At 35.8% G+C, this 22869-nt stretch overlaps 1 long non-coding RNA gene across 1 annotated transcript in view; it reads left to right on the top strand.

The window, feature by feature from the left end:
* Positions 1-3422: 3422 nt before the first annotated feature.
* Positions 3423-22869, top strand: part of LOC144313070 (uncharacterized) — a 56489-nt gene continuing 37042 nt past the window's right edge. Inside the window, exons 1-2 of the long non-coding RNA XR_013378790.1 lie at positions 3423-3741; positions 14368-14429. This is a non-coding gene — a long non-coding RNA (uncharacterized LOC144313070). The remainder of the gene's footprint in view (positions 3742-14367; positions 14430-22869) is intronic.

The raw sequence follows: 22869 nt of genomic DNA, 5'->3' as shown, positions 1-22869 counted from the left end.
CTTAAAATGTTAGAGGATCCTACTCCTTGAGGTTTATCGATGTTCTGCTTATCTATTCTGTGAGTACAACTAAAATAACCCAGCAGTCCGTAAGAGACCTGATTACACAGGCCCTTAAACACTTGTAATTATGTTGAGAAAATATCAGAAATTTTTCTTTAGTAATTCAGAAGCTCTGCTGCCTATTTCCAACATTTGTAAGCTCGGAGAATGGTAATGGGAAGTGAGGAAGTTTCTATTCTAGTTGAATTTCGTTGCAATATGGTTGAAGGTGAGCTAGGAACAAGGATCTGAGAGAGAGAAGTGCAGAGAAGCGCCATACAGGTTTTTTTTTTTTTTTTTTTTTTTTTATGAGTCTCTTTAAAGCTGCATGAGAGGTCGCTTTCATTTGCTTATTGTTGCCTTGTTTCTTTTATCTTCTTTCTCTTCTTTATCCCTTTTCATCCTTATATCTGAAGTGGCATTTAGCTAACACAAGGAAAATTATACTGTTGGCATGAAAGGAAAAGAAAGGCAGACATTTTCCTATTCAAGTTCTAATTCGCAAATATGCATGAACTTGGAAATAAAAAAGATGCAAATATACATTCTTATTCCTCTAAGTTTATGTTCCTTTCCTGTCGCTCATCCTATACATTCATTTAGAGAAACAGTTACTGGTATATTCCAGTTTATATAGCCATTCTAAGAATAATTTAACCCATCAATAAAGATTTAAATCAAAAAGGTTGTGTTTTTTTTTTCCCCTTAATTATGTGGAACATGTCAAAAATAAAAGTTTGCTCCATTTTTTTTTTTAATGAATTAGTCAATAAACTCAGACAAAACCAGTTTGGGTTCCTATAGATCTTGAGAAAATCACTATCACACTAGCAAGGTGAACCTATGCAAAGTAGGAAGCCTTCGGCGTGTGAAATACTTTCATATTTTCACTTGAGAAGCGTAGTTAGCGTTCAATGCCTATTTGTTTTGCTATAATAAAGAAATATTTTGTTACTGCAAAATATCAAATAGAAGAAAAACACCTGAGAGCCCAATCAACTATGGAAAGTTGCAGTGACTGTGGTCAAGCTTCGTCTTTTTTTTTTTTTTTTTTTAATTTTTTTTTTTTTATTTATTTATGATAGTCACACAGAGAGAGAGAGAGAGGCAGAGACACAGGCAGAGGGAGAAGCAGGCTCCATGCACCGGGAGCCCGACGTGGGATTCGATCCCGGGTCCCCAGGATCGCGCCCTGGGCCAAAGGCAGGCGCTAAACTGCTGTGCCACCCAGGGATCCCTCAAGCTTCGTCTTGATGACAGAACTGCTGCTGTTTCTCCACCTCGACTAATGGCCCAGGCTGTTGCTTTCAGGTGCCAACAGCTGCCAGCCCTGGGCTGGCCGGGGCAGGTGCACCTGCAGGCTTGGTGGCTGTGGCTGGGACAACACGGCCACCTGCCAGCGTCGGGCTCACTCTGTCACAGCTGGTCAGGTGTATGGGTTTTCAGTCTGTCTCCGGCCTTGCCTTGTTCCTTCCTGCAGAGCTCGTTAGCTCTTTGCCTCCATCTAGGACAAACTAGTTTGCTGATCCCACACTTCCTGGGGATTTCCTCTTTGTTTTTAATGGACTTTTGACCTTCAGTATCTCATTTAATCAGTTTTGTCTCAATCCAGAGCTGAAGCCACATGCGTCCCATACACTATCCTTGTGGTTAAAACCCCCTGTCCCAGGCGGTGCTTTGTCCTTGTCATCCCCTTGCTGAACTCCTCCTGCAGTCCTATGCGGTGACTCTGGCCCATCACACCCTTAGAGAGGGTCTTTATTCAGGCTGTTTTCATTGCTATTATCTTTTTTAACCTCGGGTAGTGATGGCTCGCAGCTTTCTCTCCCTGGACTCCAAACCAGTCTTGGTAGATCTTTCACACTCAGTGAAGATAAGCTTCCCACGTTCTAGGCTGTCTTTAAAAAAAAATTTCAACATGTTCTTTCTGTGTCACAGGGCATTACCTGAAATCAGTGGGGCAAGTTCTCATCGTGATTCCTGCCCATTACCTGCTTCAACTGAATGGAGTATTACTGAGAATGCTTATTTCCCATTTAATGGATTTAGCTCTGTCTCTAGGCTCCACTGAGCACTGTGGATGAGACTATAGTGACATTATTATTATTATTATTATTATTATTATTAATTATTTTGTAACCCATTTATTGACATAGAATTCACATACCATAAAATTCACCCATTTGAAGGGTAAATTCAATAATTTTTCATATATTCATAGAGCTGTGTAAGCATTACCACAGTTATAAAACATTGTCATCATCACCCCCTCCCAAAATCATCCTACGCCCATGTCCTGCTTCTCTCAACCCCACCCTGCAGCCAACCATTAATGTCATCATCAGCATTTTTTATTTTCTGTGTTTTTTATTACCCCTGTCCTAGTAGGTGTCAAGGGATAACTCATAATGGTTTTGATTTGTGTCTATTGACTAATGATGTTGAGCATCTTTTCATGTGCTTGTTGGTTATTTGTATGTCACATTGGGAGACATGTCTGACCAATTCCTTTGGTTTGTGTTTTTACCAGTGAATTATGTTTTTTTTAAATATATTCTAGGTATAAGTCCCTTATCAGACATATTATTCACGCATATTTTCTCTCATTCTGTGGGTTGCCTCTTCACTTTGTTTATGGCATTTTTTTGAGACATAAAAGTTCAAATTTGGTTAAGTCCAATTTATGTATTCTTTTTTTCCCCTTTTCTGTTGCTTGTGTTATCGGTGTTCATAGTGATTCATGATGAAGATTGAAGAGTTTCATTCTGCCTTCTTTGCCTCAGTGTTAACTTCCAATTAAAAGCAATCCTGAAGCAGTTGAAATAAATAAAAAGCCAAATTCAGTGCTCAGTAGGGGTTCATGGTGCTTTTTTTTCTCCTTTTAATTTGTGGTGTATGATCTTAAGCATTTGAGAGTCTAAACATGTATGTCTTCTTCCAGAGCATCAATTTTACCTGAAATCTGAAGGCAGATTCTAAAACTCGTTAGCACAGGAAAATAGTGCAAGATATCTGTAAATTATTTCTTATCCCAGAAGTAAACATTACCTTCTTTATGCATAATACCCATTGAGACAGCTTAATCTCTCAACTGCTGCAGCTGGATTATTTTATGATATCTCTGATTTCTCCCCACATATACAGATTTTACTTTTTAGTATATTACAGTTTCTTACTTATTTTTTTGAGGGACAAAATAAGTCCTGCATTCTTAAGCTTATTTTATAAGAAAGATCAAGGCTGTGCCTCCTCTCCTCCAGCATGGCTGATTCTGCTGAGTTGCTCAATCTGCACCACCAGACATGGGTTTTTTGCAAGATAAGACGATGAGGAAACACCTGCTTCCAGACTCAACACCCAGCAGCAACAGATATTTTGGAGCACATTTACCACACTGTGCAAAATTGAACTTTCCCTTTCCTTTTTCCAGTGGCTACTTTCCACACACACATATCCTACATCTCATTGTGCGGACTTCTAACATCTCTCCCGCTCAAGCCTAGAGCCTGGCTGCTAGAACAATCAAGTCTTTGGCCTACCAGGATCTCCCTCCTCAAAATTTTGATTGCAAAATTGAAGCAAATGATATCTTTTATAATTTTTCATTCAAAGTGACTGTTTCCTCAGCCCAGATCAGAAAGTGACAGTGCTGATGGGCATCCCGGGAGCTGTGAAGAATGACATTACACAGCATGCAAGGTATGATTTTGTCCGCTACCTGCTATTTACATGTACACGACCAAATGACTGTATTTCAACAAAGCTGCTTTATCTCCTTCATTTCCTCTTCTTTTTAAGTCTTCAGCCAGGTCTGACTGCATTTGCTACCCTATAGAAGGAAGCCTTTCCTACCTCCTGCTAGAATGTTTGTCTTGGATAAATGCTTCAGGTCACGTGAAGGTTTTGGATGGAAGTATTTATTTCTAGTCTCAGGTCCTGCTTAAATATGGGAGTATGGTGGTTCCCTTTGGGAGAACTAAACTTGCATGAAACACAGAGCTTACAGTCACCCCTGTGCATATATGAGTCTGTGGCTCTGTGAGGGAAGTGGCACGATACTTCAGTGGAGAGACGAGCTGGGAAAAAATTGCTATTTTATGTAACAGTGAAAAATGATATTTCTATCTCACACTTCATACAGAAACCAGTGCCATGCGGATTATGACTTTCATCTTAGGAACTAAGGCTTCAAATATTTGATAGAAAATACATGTAAATTCTTTAGATTTTGGGAAAGAGAAGGATGAGACACAAATATTATTAAGTATAAAATAAATGACTAATGAAATTTGACTCTATTCAAACTGAGTCTCTTTTCATCAAGCATAACATAAAATAGATGGAAGAAAAGTTATAATGAAGGGACATATATTCATGATACAAAAACCAACAAAGGGCTAGTCAGTCTAATATATAAGGAACTTGGGAGTGGCTCAATGGTTGAGCATCTGCCTTTGGTTCAGGGAGTGATCCTGGGGTCCTTGGATCGAGTCCCACGTCGGGCTCCCTGCATGGAGCCTGCTTCTCCCTCTGCCTGTGTCTCTGCCTCTCTCTCTGTGTCTCTCAGGAATAAATAAGTAAAATCTTTAAAAATATATATATACAAGAAACTATAAACTAATAAAAACTGACAAACTATCCTGTGAATTAGATTTTTATTCATGGTCTGAGGTTCTAAAAGTAGCTGAAGATTGGGACTGCAGTTGCCAGATTAAGACTATAAAAATACTCAGTTAAATTTGAAATTTATTTTATTTTATTTTAGAGAGTGTGAGCGAGGAGGGGCAAAGGGAGAGGAAGAGAGAGAATCTTAAGCAGACTCCTTTGGAGCCCGACACGGGGCCTCATCTCCCGACCCCAAGATCACAACATGAGTCAAAATCAGAAGTTAGATGCTTAACCAACTGAGCAACCCAGGTGCCCCTAAATTTGAATTTCAGATATATGGCTAAATTTTTTTTTGCATCAATATCTTACAAATATTATATAGGATATAATTACTCTAAAATAAATCATTGATTATCTGAAATTTTAATTTAACTGGATGTCCTGTACCTTAACTGGAAATTTGACTTCTCAGATTTGTTTTCAGAATGATAAAAAGCCTACCCTGGGGCACCTAAGTGGCTCAGATGGTTAAGTGTCTGCCTTTAGCTCAGGCCAAGATCTCAGGGTCCTGGGATCGAGCCCACATCAGGCTCCCTGCACAGTGGGGTGTCTGCTGAAACTTTTAAAAAAGAAGCCCACCCAAAGGAAAGTCTCTCCTCAAGGCCTAAGAAAACTAATGCATTATATGATTAGATTTACTTTATTGTTAAATGTACTATTACATAAATACAGATATTATAAAATAAAAATTATTGTGCATTATAATATACTACCATGGATGGGTACGTGAATGGTCTTGAGAAGGTTAAAATCCATTTAGGGAAATCTCAGAATTCCCATTTATTAAATGAAAGAATTATATTATGTTATTATAGGAGCTCACCTATCTCTAAAGTGTGATTTTATGAAGCTCCACTCTTGCTGATTTAAATTAAATCTGAGGATGAATGGCGTATACCGTATATGATTACCGATCTGTGGTAATATTACGGTTTCAGGTCACATCTCTTGGCTCCCCACTTAAACCCAGTGCCCCACGATTACTCCCTGCAACTATATTAATGCTCTTGAGGTAGCCCTTTCTCATTAAAATAGTGACACACTGAAATGCATAGTAGATCAGATCTTTGTCATATAAACTACCAAGAAGTAACGTAAAATAAGATAGCTGCATTATTCCCGGTGCTGAGTTGAAGTGTTCTGTATTCTAATAAAATGGGAAAGAATGACAAGTGACCTGTCAGAGAACAGAATTCATTTTACAGGGTTTGCAAATGAAGCAGCAGAACGCGAGAATGTACCTCATCAGCAAGTTAGTGACCACTTCGCTAATATCATCACTCCTCATATTTCAGCTGGAATTTTTAAACCATAAATAGAATGAAAGTCGACTGACTAGAAATAAAATATCCAAATATACATTCTCTAGAACATGTTCTATTTCAGTGTTTTATTTGTATTCAGGCAGATTAAAATGGAAATGATGTGAGGCACAGAATTCATCATTTACTTCGGTTTCAGTGACTCGGCCATTTATCCTGAGACTCACCGGCAGCGCCCCCTCCTCACTTCTTTTTCCTTTAAATTCCTCACGGTTCTCCCTTGCTGTAAAGTGGAGAGACAGACCGAATCAATCCAGCTGCATTCTAGGAGGCTGTGACAGTTTCTGCAAAGATGTTGGACACATCTTGGAATAAGAATGTCTGCGTGTGTAAGAAAAACACTCCTACTTTTTTCTTTCATCAGTTTCTTTTCAACGATTTATCTGTTTGAGAGTGAGAAAGAGAGAGCACAAGCACATGCACCAGCACAGGGGAGGGCAGAGGGAGAGAGAATCTCAAGCAGGCTTCCCTCGGGTGCAGAGGCCCACATAGGGCTCGATCCCAGAACCCATGGGATCATGACTTGAGTCGAAATCTAGAGTCCACTACTTAACCAGCTGAGTCCCCCAGATGCCCCTCTTTCACCAATTTTATTTATTTTTTAAAGATTGTATTTATTTATTCATGAGAGATGCAGAGAGAGAGAGAGAGAGAGAGAGGCAGAGACACAGGCAGAGGGAGAAGCAGGTTCCCTGCGGGGAGCACGACGTGGGACTCGATCCCGGGACCCCAGGGTCATGACCTGGGCCGAGGGCAGACACTCAACCACTGAGCCACCCAGGCATCTCATTTCACCAGTTTTAATAACAATCCCTAAACCAGAAAACCTAAAATAAAAGTTTAATTTTTTTAAAAGACTTTATGTATTTATTTGATAGAGAGAGAAAGAGAGAGTGCAATGAGGGGGAGCTGCAGAGACAGAGGGAGAAGCAGGCTCCCTGGTGAGCTGGGAGTCAGACCCAGGCTGGATCCCAGGACCCTGAAGTCATGACCTGAGCGGAAGGCAGATGCTTAACTGACTGAGCCATCCAGATCTCCCATAAATTAAGAGTTAATTTAAATTTAAATTTTGTCTAAATTAAATTAAATGAAATCCAGAATAAAGGTGCATTGTACCCATGAGAAAGAGAATATATTGAGTCAGAGAAGAAACTATGATTACATCAATTTTGAAGCATTTTTTTCCTACTGTTCAAAGTATTATACAAGAAGCCAAGAAAATGCATTAAACTGAAACATGGCATAGTTTTGATAATTTACACAGAGCTATCTTGAGACAATTAAATAATTGGTGTCTCTAATTTTTAAGATGTCCAAATTATTAACTTCTTTTATTCCTGCCATTGAGATATAATCACATATCAGAGGTTATTAAAGAATGGAGGACAGATTAAAATTATATCAATTGTCTCAAAAGTTCATGTTTCAAATTCTACTTATTTTATGACTATATTTAAAATATAAACTTTTTTTTTTTAATTTTTATTTATTTATGATAGTCACAGAGAGAGAGAGAGAGGCAGAGACACATGCAGAGGGAGAAGCAGGCTCCATGCTGTGGGACTCGATCCCGGGACTCCAGGATCACGCCCTGGGCCAAAGGCAGGCGCCAAACCGCTGCGCCACCCAGGGATCCCTAAAATATAAACTTTTGCTACTTAAGCGAGTACACGCATACACTCCTCATTTACCAATTATTATCATTAATCATCTTCTCACTTCATATATTTACACATACATGTATGTATAAAGTCAGGAAAAACATACAAAATCACAGTTCCTTTCATCAGTTTTCCCTGTTTTCTCTCCATTACTCTGTTCTCCTGGGGCACAGCACGATTCTGTTTTCTAATGAGCATTCATATATGCATATTTATAAAACATATATAGTATTTCTAAACAAATGCTTAAATCTCCATTGCTGTGGTTTATATATTAATTTTTTCTTTAGAATTGGATATTATGTGCTTACCTTATACCCTTGCTAATACAGATACAGACAGATAGATGGATATGCACACACAGACATGAAGATGAAGGTAGAGGTGTAGGTGCAGAGGTAAATGTGTGCATAGCAGTAGGTGTATAGGGATGTGTTTTTTTAATATGTCCAGTATTATGACATATATTCATGATAGAAGTCTGATTTATTCATTTCCTCTTGATTTACAGTTGTATTAATTTCAATAATATAAAATTGAAATTAATAATTTATACATTATGTTGCAATAAGATGTTATATATTATTGCATCATGTCATTATTATATGTTATATAATGAATATAACATGATATATAATGATATATTATAAAATTTAATGTAATATTATATATACACAGCCATACATTTGCCAAATATGTCCTGGCACACTCATCCTAGTGTGATCCTGGGTAATGAAGAGGCACCATGAGATGGTGACCAAGAACACGGGCTTCTTCTGGGAGCTCCTGGGTGACTTGGTCGATTGGGCCACCAACTCTTGGTTTCGGCTTAGGTTGTGATCTTGGAGTTTAGGAGAAAGAAAGAAAGAAAGAAAGAAAGAAACAAACAAACAAGGGCTTCTGATCCCAATCAGAATTATTTAATTCCTGGCATAAAGACATTGATGAGATAATCTTAAGGAGATAAAGAAGTTGACTAAGGGTGGCTCAGTGGTTGAGCATCTGCCTTGGGCTCAGGTTGCCATCCCAGGGTCCTGAGATCAAGTCCTGCATCAGGCTCCCTGCAGGGAGTCTGCTTCTCCCCCTATCTCTCTGCCCCTCTCTGTATGTCTCATAAACAAACAAATAAATAAAATATTTTAAAAAATTGGCTAATCCTAATTATTAGCTATTTGAGGAATGCAAGTTAACTTCACAATAGAAAACCTTTCAATGCATTTTATATTTCTTAATTTTTTAAAAATATTTTACTTATTATTTGAGAAAGAAAGTGAGCGAGCACAAGCACGGGGAAGAGCAGAGGCAGAGGGAGAAGCAGACTCCTTGCTGAGCATAAAACTGAGGGTGATGCAGGGCTTGATCCCAGGGCTCTGAGATCAGGACCTGAGCTGAACTTAACCAACTGAGAACACCCAGGCACCCTTGTTCAATGCATTTTAATCTGAGGTAATGTATTATAATTTCCATAAATTAAACAAAATAAATACAATTCAATAATCATTTATCATAATAACCCTTAACAAGCTCAGGATAGGATTAAAAAAAATCCTTAACTTGATAAATTATATTTACTGGTACTTTGTCAAAAACAAACCATAAAGCTGAAATGTTAAAAGTATATTTTTAAGCACGTCAAGCCAACCTGCTATTACTACTTCCATATAGCATTCTAAAGGAAATATAGATGCCAGTGCAAAAATTAGAAAATAAGCAAAAAACTTATTAAAAAGGAAGACATTAAATTTTCATAATTTGAAAATTATTTGGTGATTTTCAAATGGTAAACCTAATGAAAGAGATTTTATAGTTAAAGTAAATTTTTGAAAATCAGCAAAACTTATGTATATCAAATGTAAATAAGATGAATATACAAAATCTCATTGTATTTTTGTAAGATATAAAAAATACCCAGTACCAAGGAATACATCTAGCAAAAGTTGTTCTGTCCTTTATGTCATAAAATTATAAAACTTTAGTGAAAGACATAGACAGTGATTAGAAAAACATTCCATGTTCTTGGACAGGAAAACTCAGATCATTTTTAATAATGCTCTAATGACATACAATTTCATACTGGGAGTGATAGAAGATAGAATATCCTACTTTTGCTCAAAATCGAGTGTCACATAGTCTACTCTCAACTGTCAGGAAAACACAATAATAAGGCTCTTTCAAGTGCATGAGGTTACCAGAGAACTAAAGTGAAAATAGCTGGAATCCATGTTAATCAAAGATGTGTGGACAGACTTTTTATCTAAAGCTTATTCAGCTCCCCACAAATATAAAAATATTTGTTTCATTTTGTGTTTAATAAACTTGAAATTATAGATACAGATATAAATTTTATCAGTCTGTATCAAGAAAAGTTTTAGGACAAGCAGCTTCAAAGGCTTCCAGTCGAAAAACAGTGAACTATTCAAAATTGAACATAACAATAACACAATGTGAAAACATTCAAGGAATTTCATTACCTCTATATTAATCTTTTGTGCAAATTGTACGACCATCATAATATATGTTTGAACATTGATTTTTTTTTAAATTATGAATGCAAGCTTAAACATGATACATTTAACATGGCTAAGTCAACCCGGTCTGTTTATTAAGTCACTCAATTTTTCTTTTAGGATTTACTTATTTGTTTATTTTATTTTTTTATTTTATTTTTTTAGAGAGAGAAAGCAAGTGCAAATGGGAAGAGGGGCAGATGCAGAGGGAAAGAATTCTCAAGCAGACTCCCCACGGAGCATGGAGCCCCACGCTGGACTCCATCCCAAAACCCTGAGATCATGATCTGAGCCAAAATCAAGAGTCTGCCGCCTAACCAACTGAACCACCCAGGCACTCTTTTACTCGATTGTTTTTATTCAGCATTCACTTCTTTGGTGTCAAATTAATGGTGACCGCTACCCGTCACAGTGCATACTGAATGCATCCTTATTTATTGACTAGCAGAATGACATCAGATGGCGCTGGAAACTGTAAATGTTGGAATCCACTTTCTGATTTCACTTTCTAGTTTGACCAAAAATACGGTTTTTGCTTGTTTTTTAGCTTCACTTCCAAGCCAAAATCACTCACACATTCATCTATTTCTCTATATATGCAACACTGTGTCCTGTGGCATTACCTCATTCTTTATCCTCTCTCCTGATGTTAGCACCCCAGATTCACAAACTGGCATGTAAAAGAAAGAGACAAAAACGATTAGGAAGTTTTGAAAAAAAAAATGTGTGCATGTATTGTAAATTTCAGACTTAGAAGTGATCGTCTGAAAGATCAGTAGACTTCTTAAAAGTCAATTTTATAGTTGCATGTTGGGTGGCAAACTTCTTACAGGGGTAGCATCATGATGATTGACCATCTGACCTCTCATAAATTTTAGAGTTGTTAAAAGGGAACCCAATAAATTAATCCTACACCAATCAGACCAGTGTGTCAAAAATAAGTAGTACATTAGGGACACCTGGGTGGCTCAGTCAATTAGGCATCAGACTGTTGGTTTCAGCTCAGGTCGTGATCTCTGAATTGTGGGATCCAGCCCCATGTCAGGCTCTCTGCTCATCGTGCAGTCTCCTTGAGACTCTCTCCCTTCCCCCCTGCCCTTCTCTCTGCTCACATGGATGCTCTCTCTTTAAAATAAATAGTTGAAATCTTAAAAAAAAAAAAAAAAGAAAAGAAAAGAAAAGAAAAGAAAAAAAAGAAAAGAAAAGAAAAGAAAAGAAAAAGACTCATTGATAAATATAAGTCCATTGGTAGAAACAAAGAAGCAGTGATCATAGGTTCAGAAGCAATTCCATGGGCCAATATTGATGGCCAACATTAATTTGAGAACAGGAAGAAAAAAAAGTCCACGTTGCACATTGCATTCGGGAATTTTATGGCACAAGGCATGAATAAGATGAAAGCACTGGTCATATGCAAAAATGCACCATCACTGATCGTATTTCCTGTAGTATTTATGACGTCATCATGGGAGAGTTGCACAGCCAGTCATCAGGGTCTTCAACGCAAAAGCCAGACTAGAAAAAAAAAAAAAAAAAAAAAAGCCAGACTAGAAGTAGAGAAAATCAGTAGTTGGCTCTATTTCCATATCTAATATCTGTTAAAAAAAAAATAATATTTCTGCTGTCTCTGGCTATTTCTTTCTCTTAGTTTTCAGTCTCTTGGCTCTCTTTAAAAACTTTGATAGAGTTGATCCTGATCTATTAACTCTTCTATGGAATCTTCAGTTTAGAAGGCATCTGGAAAGGCTGTTTGATCTAGTTTCCTTGTAATGGTATCTCCTTAAGTGCCTAGACATTGGGGGTCACCTCTGATGGAGGAAAGAAGGGGAAAAAAGAAAGGAAAAGAAACATTTGGCTTTGCTACTACTCCAATCCATACTCCTTTTGCAAGCTTTATCAATTTAAACTTTGCAAATCTGGGCAAATGGTAATTTCTAGCTCTAATTTCTTCACCTGTAAAGTGGGATATTGGCTGTCCTTTGTACTTCTTATAGGGAGTTACTTGAAAAAAAAAAAAAGATAATTCCCTCTTTGATAGCTTTTGGGATTTTTACGATAAGGTAAAATCTCATCGTGTTAGCTTTTACTCTTCATTTTATGTTTCTCCTTCAAGGAAATGTAGAATGGAAAGATTCATAGATTAATTCTTTTTCAAGTCATTGAAGAGAGCTGCTAGATATCTCTTAAGTCGAACTCCATCCTAATTCCTTAAGCTAAAACTTCCAAACTATGGAATGAATAACTTTATTAAAGTGTTTTGGGTGGTTCACGGACATAGAACTAAGTATAACTTAGATTAATGATTGAGGGTAATTTTTGTTTATGACCTTTTACTAGTTTTACCAGTGATTTAGAATAATATATTTTTCTTTCTTTCTTCTTTCTTTCTTTCTTTCTTTCTTTCTTTCTTTCTTTCTTTCTTTCTTTCTTTTTTCTCTTTCTTTCTTTCTTCTTTCTTTCTTTCTTTCTTTCTTTCATTCTTTCTTTCTTTCTTCTTTCTTTCTTTCTTCTTTCTTTCTCTTTCTTTCTTTTTTTTTTTTTTTTGCAAATGCCTTTAATATTTTTTTACATGTGTAGGTACAGAAACAATCATCAACTTGGTATCCTTGCGACAAATCTTGGAAGCGTTGCTTATACAAAGTTTACTACCCACTGTCCTAATCTTTTACCAAAAATAATTTTTTCATTGTAATCAATAGAGGTTTTGTTTTGAATTTTGAAACATCTGTATAATTATCTACCTTTATACAAAAAAAATTTAAATTATAAAGAATCACACTGGAGACATATTTCTTTCCCAAAGAGGCTGAAGCAGGAAAAAAAAATAAAAATAAAAAACAAAAAACCAGACCCCAAATGTTACTAGGAAGCTGGGGTTTTAGCCACTAAACCAAAAAACAAAAAAGTGTCTTCTAGAAATAGGAAAAAAAATTATAGCACAGTGTCAGCCAAGAGAAGAAAAAGTTCAAGTTAGAGGACACGACCCTTTTTAACACATCTTTTTTCTTGACTTAGCTACTGCCGGAAAACATGCTTTTGTGTCCATATCCTACACATCCATCCGATGTCATTCCCTTTCTGAATTGAAAGTCTGACAGTAGCCTTCCCAGCAACAGAGCAAGGTCCTAAGAATTGTTATTTCTATATGAAGTTTTATAATTAATAGGGGATAACACGTAGTTGCCACAACTGAGTCAATATATTATTTTTCGATTTGGCCTTACTTCACCCCTAGGACTTTGGAGCTCTGGGTTTCAGCAGACTATTCCGTACCTACCATTAACTGTAGGTCTCACATCTTGTTTCTTCTTCGCCCCGGCCATCTTCAAACACAGGTATTCTTCTCCGAATACATACAACCTAAATGTTTAACAAATTTATTTTTGGATACTAAGGTGGCTGAGTGGTTGAGCATCTGCCTTAGGCTCAGGGTGTGACCCCAGGGTCCTGAGATCGAGTCCTGCATCGGGCTCCCCTCGTGGAGCCTGCCTCTCCCTCTGCCTGTGTCTCTGTCTCTCTCTCTCTGTGACTCTCATGAGTAAATAAATAAAACCTTTAAAAAATATTTTTTCTTTGAAGCCTTTTAAGCATTGCATTACTTTCTCTTATATTTATACTGTAGAGAAAATTTTGGTATGTGACTGATTTTTCATTGCTTCTGTATGATATGTTTTTGATTTTTTGGCTAGTTGAATACCTAGTCAAAAATTACCTAATGTTTTTTAGGAGTTATCTTTGAATATTCATATTTTACAGTGTATGTTAGAGAGGAACAACATTTCTAACCAAACATTCTCAAATGCAGCATATTCTTTTCTGTGTGATTCATTTAATGTTTTTCACTTCCCATCTAGGGGCACAATTTATCTTTTTTAGTAATCGTCTTTTTTCATGATTACATATATATTATCATAATTATATATAATCATATTTTCTTTTCTATAAGAATTAATTGTATTTATATCAAGCTTTATCTCCACGTTCGAGATTTGATTTTCCACTATATCTATTCTGTTCCTTACCGTTCTTAAATCTTTAGGACTTCTGGGATTAATGTCCCTGGTTACTGAACCTGTTTCCGGAGGCCTGCTACTGACCATCTATGCCATTCTGATAATTATTAGCTCTCATCCCTCCTCTCATTTGACACTTTTCTTTATTAACTAGGTCCACCGTGGGCGCTGCTGTGGGGAACTTCCTGCTGTTCTTCAGTGACACTTTATCCCAGGGTAGGTTTTGGGCTTTCTACCTAGATGTATTTTGTGCTGTGTTTTGCTGGTTCTGTGTGTGTATCCTCGTTCCCTCCTTTTAGATTTAATCTCACTCATGACCTGGCACGGTTTGTGGAGATTGCCTCTTGCTCTGATACTGTGCTGGTGACCCGGGACAGGCAGGGAGACCTGCTTATTCCATTGAGGAAGTCATATTTCCCTGACACCATGCCTTTGTTTTGGTTTGTTTGTTTCATGTGAGGTGGAGGTGGAAGGGTGAGGAATTTCACCGGTTCATTGACACATTAACCCATCTTCACGACAAACCCAACCATCTACTCACTTAGAGGGACGTTCATGGCATATAATCTATAGCTATAGCATTGGGTGTAAAATTTCTGGCTCATTTTTGTGTGTGTATACCTCGTTTCTCTTGATTGTCGGCGACAAACTATTTCTACTATTCCACTACCAGCAGAGGAAAAGGTGAGCGTGATTATACAGCTTGCTCTCCATTTATCTTTCTTCTCCCCACTGAGGATAATATTTGGGAATATTAGTGGGAATTCTCAAAACGTTCCAAGTTATTGATTGCAAGATTGGTAAAAGGTGATAGGGTTAGATGCCTCAAAACTTGTGCTAATTCTCTCAAATCCATAAAATTTTATTTTTCTCCTTATGTTTTAGAAATAAAGTTTTTCCATTTTTTTCTTGTTTAATTTTAGCAGTGAGATTTTTTTTCCCTTTTAAAACTTATTTTAATGTATTTTTGCTTTTCTTTTCATTTTATCAAATACTAGGGGCTACAACTTTATCCCAGAACTGAGGTTTTATTTAAAATGTGTTTTCAGGGATCCCTGAGTGGCACAGTGGTTTGGCGCCTGCCTTTGGCCCAGGGCGCGATCCTGGAGACCTGGGATCGAATCCCACGTCGGGTTCCCAGTGCATGGAGCCTGCTTCTCCCTCTGCCTATGTCTCTGCCTCTCTCTCTCACTGTGTGCCTATCATAAAAAAAAAAAAAAAAAAAGTGTTTTCAAAAAAAAATGAGTCTTCAGAGCGAATTTTGCAGTGATACAGCAAAATTGCTTCTAAGAACTTGTGTTGGCTTATATTTTAAAGCTTTTAATCACCAACTTTAATAAAAAAATAAAGTAGACCATAATAGAAAATATGCATTGATTTTCCAAATGTCACTATGTACTCTACGTACACATTATTCTTTAAGCATGCTTCATGCGTTTTCAACCTTGTGAAAGCTTGTCAGAAATGTAATTTATTCACATGTTCTCCCCCAGTTGATAGGCTCTCTCTACTGTTATATTTGACCATCAAGTTAAATTTAATGTGTAACTCATTCTGTCAGCCATCAGCTTATCAATATATATTTTGTGAAACAAATTGATGTCAAAAGAATAGTTAAATCTTAATCTTAAATGAATTTTTTAAAAATTTATTTTAAAATGTCTTCAAATTTTGTTCCTACTAAATATAATATATACTTTTTAGGTTTCTTTTTGCTATAATCTGAATAAAAAAATAAGTAAAACAAGTTTTTTTTTTCCAATATAGATGAATTACATATGTGTTTTACTATTATTGCTTTTATTTCTAAATGACACATATTCATTTACCAGAGAGAATCTTATAATCTTATATTCTTTAAATGAAAGCATCACATAAGATAAGATAAGATAGATTGGTTGCACATTAACATAATTTGTTTATTGGAAAATTAAATCAAAATTTCAAATATTGTACAAGCAAAAGAGGCATTCTCTGTAAGGTTATTTTAATGGTATAAATTCATCAGCAAAAGGGTGAATATATCTATATATAGTAATAATCATATGAATATGGTGTTAATGTTATTAATATCAATATTGTTAATAGCAATATTAATATTTGAACAAGAACTAACCTTTCTGGTGAGTAAAGCTTCTATTTGAATATATGCATTGGATGAAAATTTAATTTTCAATTTTATAAATTTAAAAGTATAAAATTTTCCCCATTGCTGATTGGTAAGATAATATTTTATCTTCTTTGTCCCACCTTTACTATGTGGGGTTTTTTTTTTGTTTATTTGTTCATTCTATAAAATACATTAGTGAAACAGGAGCTACAAATTATGGAAGTAGATAGAATTCATGGATTTTTTTTTGGAGGGGGGGATTTCATAGATATGGTTTAAGGCTATGTAGGTGCTGGAAAATAAAGACCTCTAGGAACTGTCTGAGAATCCTTTGCAAATATATTAGACAAAGGTGTAAGATTTTTCCAAGAACTAGTCCACTGGCAATGACCACTTCCAATTAATTCCCCAAGAGGGGTGTGCAGAGATCAAAACCAAGCAAAGCTATGTATTACTGATGGTTGTGAGGATAAGAAATAATACATATAAACCAATTGCTACAAAGTATGGACACAGCAAATTTACTATTCTAATAGTTTATGTTTATAAATATACAGCTCTGACCAGAAAGTTGGGCTACCAAATATTTAATGCATAAGGTAAAAACAAACATATACTGACAATTGAAGGTAAGTTTTTAAATATTGAAAGATAAATTAAACAATAATTTTGCAACAATGATACAAAGAAAACAAAATATTACTGTGAGCAAGAAATGAATTTTTACACTTGAAAAAACATCCTGTATGAGTGTGGGAATTTAACTTCTTCCTAATAAATGCACTTCTAAGTCTGGAAAAAAAATAGCAAACTGCTTCTGAAGATCTTGTGGAAATAGAAATAAACTAAGAATAGTGAGAAAAAGTAATAATAGCTATATTATGGAGTAAAAGAAGGAGAAGAAATGGAGGAAATAGAGGAAGAAGAACGTCATGAGGGGCACTGGCCCCAAAAGATATCACTCTACACTACAAATTGTTTATTTAAATGTGCAATCTTGACATAAAACTCAATAGAAGAACATGAAAACTCTAAAAATAGATATAGCTACAGATGGAAATATGTGATTTCAAATCAATAAAGACAAGATGATTTGTGACAAATCTCCTTAATTAAAAAAAAATCTTGAAACCCTTCCTCATGTCTTTTGCCAAAACAAACTTGATTTTGATTCACATTTAAATGGAATTATTGAATATCAAAATTATAAATAATGGAAGAAATCTGTGAGTGCATTTAAAAATATGTATAGTTTTAGAGTTCTGGAGGATTTTATAACAAAATCTCCAGAAGTCTTAAAAATAAGAGCAGATACATCTGCTATATAAATACAAAATATTTTGCATGGCAAAATTCAAACTCCTCATTAACAAATAAAAAATATGTCAAACTAGGATGAAAACAGATGCATATGTTTAATAGGAGAATAATTAATTTCTTTAACCTAGAAACAGTACAAAACAATAAAGTAATGCATGATAGAAAAAGACAATATGAGCAGTTATTAGGAGAAAAAGTATCTTCTTAAACACATGAACAGATATAAGAAAATAAATGTAATAAGTATTTTTCAGTTATTGGTAAAGGTCAAAAAGCACACAGTCCTGGTGGAGATTTGGAGAAATATAATGTCATGAGACTAAAATTACTATCAAGGGCAGTTTGACAATATACACCAATTTAAATTGCTTACCATTAATTACAATATTTTAATTCATATGAATTATCCTACAGACATACTCAGATATGTGAAGGATCACATAAGTATATGCAGCATTGATTTTAATATTGTTGGTGATGATGGTATTGGTAAATGGAAAGGTAAATTGATAGGTGATTTTTCTAAGTCATTATCTGTGAAATAAAACACAAAAGGCATAAAAAAAAAAGAGTAAGTCAACACCTTGTGCATTGATAAGATATACTTTTTAGCCTTTATTGTCAATGGCTAACAACTGTCAAGGGTCAGGGTGATATAAGTGATTCATGGCTTTTTATGCAAAAACCAAAAGAGAGAGCTAGTTGGAGGCTAAACCTCATAGGAGCTCCACTCCCAAAGATCTCATTTCTGATATCATCACAGAGGGCATAAAGGCTTCAACACGTGAATTTGGGGAGGACATATTCAGTCCATAATAATCAATAGTATGGTTGAAAGATATTCATAAAATTTAATAGTGTTTGCTTACCGCTGAGAGAACTTAGTAGTTGGCAGTGGTCATGGGAGGAAAATATGTGACTCATTATATATTCTTTGGTATAATTGGAATTATGTACAATGTGTATACCATGAGTATACAAACTATTATTGGTGCTAAAAATAACAACAGCAATAATAATAAATAATTTCAAAATGATGTGAATTAAAAGAATCAAAAAGAAGACAGGCTCCTAAAAATTCATAAATGGAACCATTTCACCAAAATATGGTTTTAAATTCCTAGCCATCTCAGGTACAAGTGCTCAGACCTTGTATAAGCACCTGACCCCAGCCAAACCATGTGCACTCACAGATTCATGGTGTTCTCTCAAAATGTTTCAATGGGCATATTTTCCAATACAACAGTACTCCTTACCCATGACTTCTCTTCCCTCAGTTTTAGTTACCAGTCTTCAACTGAGGTCCAGACACAGATGGTCCTCCTTCTGACAAATAGGTCAACGGTAACCTCCCCCTATATCACAATGCCTACGTCACTCCCTCACTTCATCTCATCATGTTGGCATTTCGTCGTCTCACATCATCGTCAGAAGAAGGGAAAATACGGTACAATAAGATATTTTGAGATACACAGGCCACACCCACAAAACCTTTATTATACCATATTTCCATATTTGTATGATTGTTCTGTTTTATTATTAGTTATTTTTGTTACTCTTACAGTGCCTACTTATGAATTAAAGTTTATCATAGGTATGTATATATTTAGAAAAAATCTATCTATCTATGTAATCTATTGTCTATCATGTATCATATTATTATCATACTCTCTGTGGTTTCAGGCATCCCTTGGGGGTCTTGGAATGTATTCTCCGTGGATAACAGGGAGCTGCTGTATTTATTCCAGAATACCAGGGAGGCAAGGGAAGCAGAGTAGAGAAAGAGAGATACAGTGCAGATTCATGGGAGAAGTAGAGAGGAGAATGGGGACGTAGGGCTACGCCCCAGCTATCAGCATTTCAGTTCCAGCCTCTAGATCTTTGACAGAACAAGAAGACCCAACTCCCTGGTGCTGAGACCTCTTCCTCTCTGATGACAAATAAACTCCTTCTTTTGATAGTTAGCTCCAGAGGATTTTTCTTTCTTGTAAGCAACAAATGCATCCCAACTAGTACATATTTTACAAACCGTATGACTACCGCTGGTATGAAATGTTAATCCTATGTTAGGATACTGGAGAGAAATAAGGAAAATTGACACTTGAGATAATAATAGAATAAGATTTATACCTGCTTATTTTTGAAAATCCTAGGACAATTATCACTCTTCTATCTAACTATGTCTTTTTATTGGCATGCTCTATTACACTTGCTAACTGACAAGCTTCTCAAGTACAAAATCCATGTTCAAGCTGTTTTTACGTGACACATATACCTATTAGGATTGCATTGTGTGGATAAATATAAGCACTTTAATACATATATAAAACGAACAAATATTTCTCTAATAATGTATTGATTTCATGAAGTTGAATTGTTTTTAGTGATGCAGGGGGGAAAAAGACAGCCTGTAAATAAGCAGAAATGCTTTCCTTTGTGGATTTGTGTGAATATCTAATTTAATTAATTTATCACTGCACTTCATTCTAACGGATCAATATATTTATATTGTATTTTCCAGAAAATATCCTGACTCACAATGTATATTTAGAAAATACAAAGTTGTTATTTAATATTTATGGATCATTTCAAAATCCTACATACTGCAAATAAAAATATACTTATTCATCAAGACTGGCTCATAATTGCAAGATGATTAATAATAAATAGTTTCATGGGAAAATGTGTTTCAACCATTGCTTTGTAGCATAGTTTTCCTAGCTTGGACTATTCCGGCTGTTAATGTCTCTCATAAAGGTATTTGGCATGGTCTTTGCCTCTAAGTGAGACATGGAAAAAAAAATGGTTTATTCGTCCCTGGTGTTCAAAGCAGTTTTTTTTTTTTTTTTTTTAAATGGGGGTTGCAAAAATTTCCCAGAGCTGAAATGTTATATGAGAAATAAGACAAATGTAGTTGTGATGTGAGATGCCCTGGACAGGAATTAAGATCAAAGTCACCTCCAAAGATGTAAGATTCAGGCTATGTGAAGAGCTGACTAAGGATTTCTTGAGATTCTACATTATTTTTATCCATATAATGATCTTGGCACAGCCATAAATCTATCATTACTATCCCTTGACCTGTACTAAAAATGAAATATTGCTTCTTAGGATATAAAATGTCAATGTCACATTTGAATGTCTAAATGAAGCAGAAAAGGAGTCATACGGCCCAGCTTTTACAAAAATTGAAATTCTAGGATGAAGTTTTTAGTGTTTTTCTTTCTTTCCTCTTCTTCTTCTTCTTTTTTTTTTTTTTTTTTAATTTTGTCTTGTTTCTTGTAAGTTGTTTGCGTGTACATGGAACCCTGTGATGGACTGTACCAATAAGTCATATGCAGAGATATTGTACTAGATGGATAAAAAGAGTGCTGATAAACTGACTCTACGTATCCTAAACAAATGATAGAATTTATATGATCCTTGACATTGACAGTCTCAAGTATATTAAAATATCCGATGTTGAATTTATAATTCTTGGATCATAAATTTCTGTATCTATTCAAATAAAACTCATATCACTGCTACACTAGGTTATCTTCCAGCTAATAGGTTTCTTCATGGAAGTTTCATAGTCAGTTACTATTTTTTAAAAAGCTATTATGTGGTCATGACATTTTTTTCATAGCAGGGCTTCTATACAGAGAAGGTTGAAAGTAAACTATGTTAAAATGCTTTGTGTTTTAAAAATGCCTTTGCCTTTAGGGAGTGTCACCTGGGTGGGTCAGTTGGTTAAGTGACCTCTCAATTTCAGCTCAGGTCATGCATGATCTCAGGGTCTTGAGATCAAGCCCCACAAAGGGCTGTGTGCTCAGTACAGAGTCTGTCGAGGATTGTTTCTTTCCTTCCTCTGCCCCTCTTTCCACTTACTCTCACTGTGTCTCTTACAGAAAATCTCTAAATAAAGAAATAAACGCCTTTAAAAAATGCCTTCAAGAGAAATAACCATCAGAATTTGATAGCTTTATATGTAAATACATTTACGGTACAGTATTAATTTATTAAAGTAATGCATACGTATTCGTATTAGGCATTATAGTAAATATTTTTATTTCAATAAATTCAACTGAACATTTTAATTTTGGATGTGCAAAATGAAGTCTGTTTCCTATTAGCAAGTCACTGATTTTTGTTTTTGTTGTGTGTGTATATATGTGTATGTGTGTATTCAGCCTTTCCCTAAGTCTTTCTAAAAGACTATTATTTTAGTAATAAGAAAAGTAATACCACATAATGAGCAACACACACACACACAAATGCATTATCAATTTTTATAGTGATGTAAATGAGTATAACAAGATATACCTGGCAACCAAGAGTGCTATCATTCCATTGATGGTTGCACATTTTTTGTCCAATGTTGACACTCACCTGAACTACACATGAGTGGAGTTCAAAAGTTCCCTTCCGGGGATGGCCCGGTGCCTCAGTGGTTGAGGGTCAGCCTTAGGCTCAGGGTGTGATCCTGGGGTCTGGGGATTGAGTCTCACATCAGGCTCTCTATGGGGAGCTTGCTTCTCCCTCTACCTATGTCTCTGCCTCTCTTTGTCTCTCAGGAATAAATAAATAAATCTTTAGAAAAAAAAAAAAGTTCCCTTCTGTCCTTCCTCTTCCTCACACAACCCAGTTAGCCCAACAGCACTGGGTAGTTCATGCTAATCTAGAGTCCTTCTAGTAAGAAGTAAGGTATTCATCTTTGGAGTAATTGAGTAATACAAATTAGAATAGAAAAACAATTACCTTGAATACAATTTACTAGAAAATATTTTATTTTATATATTTAAAGATTTGTTTATTTATTTTAGAGAGAGAGCGTGACCGCACATCAGTGGGGAGGGGCAGAGGGATAGGGAGAGAATCTCAAGCAGATTCCCCACTGAGCACAGGGCCTGATGTGGGGCTTGATCCCACAACCCAGAGATCATGAGCTCAGCAGAAATCAAGAGTCAGAGGCTTAGCTTAAACCACTGGGCCACCCAGGTGCCCCAATAGGAAAATATTTTAAGTTATACAAAACCACTTTTCATTTTCTACTATCAGCATGAGAAACGTAATTCTTTTCATCTCGTAATTGAAATTGAATTTCTTTGAAATCGAAAGCATAACAGTCTTCCTAGAAAGTGCATTATGTTTAGTGACACATGCAAAACCGTGAGGGAGGGCCTTCACCTGGTGTTTTCACAAGCCCTACAGGGTATTGGGATTCACAATGAAGGGAGGAAATCC

Source organism: Canis aureus, chromosome 4 (genome assembly GCF_053574225.1).
Source record: "Canis aureus isolate CA01 chromosome 4, VMU_Caureus_v.1.0, whole genome shotgun sequence".
In the NCBI taxonomy this organism is placed as follows: Eukaryota; Metazoa; Chordata; class Mammalia; order Carnivora; family Canidae; genus Canis; species Canis aureus.
This window is presented reverse-complemented; position numbering and strand designations above follow the sequence as displayed.